This window comes from Clupea harengus, chromosome 24 (assembly GCF_900700415.2).
Source record: "Clupea harengus chromosome 24, Ch_v2.0.2, whole genome shotgun sequence".
Lineage (NCBI taxonomy): Eukaryota > Metazoa > Chordata > Actinopteri > Clupeiformes > Clupeidae > Clupea > Clupea harengus.
This window is the reverse complement of record NC_045175.1, coordinates 5,729,283-5,731,127: the sequence shown is the minus strand read 5'-3', so window position 1 is coordinate 5,731,127 and position 1,845 is coordinate 5,729,283. Positions and strand designations below refer to the sequence as shown.

General features: G+C 42.5%; 1 pseudogene; it reads left to right on the top strand.

Annotated features, from left to right (window-relative positions):
* The first annotated feature begins 328 nt into the window (after positions 1–328).
* Positions 329–1,845, top strand: part of LOC116219182 — a 23,592-nt pseudogene continuing 22,075 nt past the window's right edge.

Sequence of the window (1,845 nt, the reverse complement as noted above, 5' to 3'; positions counted from 1 at the left end):
AAACAATAGTGAATACCAACATAAGAATAAACTGTTTAGCATTTAGCAATTTTGGCAAATTTTTCATGGGCGAAACCCACATACTCAGCTCTGCTGCTCATCCCCCAAATGCATGTTCCTTACAAATGTGGCACCATTTAAAATGGAAATAAACAGGCTGTCCAACGGTATAAGATTTATTGCCAAGAAGCATTGTTACAACAAAGAAATAATCTACCAAACACAAATTTCCTTACTTTTTGTGCTATGTTTATAATAGCGTACTGCACACAGTGGTGTCTCAATTCAATGTAGGCAAGGACATTATTGAGTCCGTTTTTTTTTTTTTTTGTCCTTGAGTTCAATGTTTTGCTTTTGTGATTACAGTTTTGGGGAAATGGTGCGTCATTTCAGGAAACGTGTCTCTTGAGAAGAAAAAAAACCCTCTGAAAATCCAAACCCTTAACCCATTCTCCCTCAATTTTAGTTTGATCTGAACGAAATTAAAGAAATTATATTTCACATCACGGCTTTGCCCAGCAATTGTATTAACTGAGGCAAGACGAGGCAGGAAATAACTTTTAAACGTTTGCGCACTCCTGTCTGACTGTTTATTGAAATATGTGGCACGGCTCCTTTAAGAAACAACCGTAGTCTTGAGGAGAGGTGAGTAGAACAGCGCGAGCAAGAGCTGAGGGAATACCTCCCTTTTCCGACGAAAAAACAGTGACTTGTTTTAGGGAAAACGGCGGAAAGATAATTGTGCTCGTTTTGAGTAACACTCCGGCGCACTCAAAAAGTGAGAAAGAGAGAGAGAGATACGGAGGGGGCTAGAGGATTTTCCTTTTGGCGATGCGTTACAAATCTGCTTCGGACTCACTCTTTATCAGCTAGTCGAAGTTGTTACTCCTCGTCCACCCTGGTCTGTTGTCTTCAAGATAAAAGCGCTGGGAATAAACCTTGAAGACATGACGTGGGGCACAGATTTGTGGGTAAGTACTCTCTTATTGTGAGGGGTGGCGCGGATGCCATTGCGTTGAACCAATGTGTGTCTGTTTGGAAGCGAGTAGACAAAAGCGATATGCCAACTTTGTTTCTGTCATTTTTCAACCAGTTCACCTGATGGACAAACCGGTTTTCCGGCTTCACCTGGTCGCAGCGTCTTTCGGCGTAGCCTTTCTGGCATTTTCCTTTAACAAACAAACAAACAAACAATCACGGCGTTGCTTTGGTATTAAGTGTGGCTAAAACCATCAGATAGTGTTTAGTAAAGTTGTGTAACTCTACAATCTAATGTAACCGAAGTAGGATAGGTTGCAGTTTCGTCCTGCATGGTCGCTTTTTGTGTTTGTAACCTGTGTGTAAACCGGTAATTCGAAACTCACTTCCTAAGCGTATGTAACAAACCGAACTCCTGAAGATTAACCTCCACCCACGCAAGAAGCCTACCTTAGGCTATGTGACAGCCGGATTCGCGCATTTTTGGGTGGACGAAACTATTTTCTCACGGGCCCAGCAAACGTAAATACCTGCAATCACCTTAGGGCGGGGTCTATGTGGTAGGCGTGGCTGACAGTGGCTGTTGCTGTCATTCAAACTTCTTCTCCCCCGTCAATGTATTAGTAGGCTATCACTATAATCGTGTTACAGAGATATTATGGATCCACACATTTACTACACCTGTCATAATGACTGTAACACCAGACTACCCACGAGTCATAACTCTCTCTAGTGTGTTTATGTGTCACAAACACCCCACTGACACTGACACACACACACACACTCACTCTTTTGTGTGATGGTTTCTACGAGAGAAAAAGGAGGAGTCCATCAAGGTGTTATTCTTTCCCTGATCCAGATTCCTCA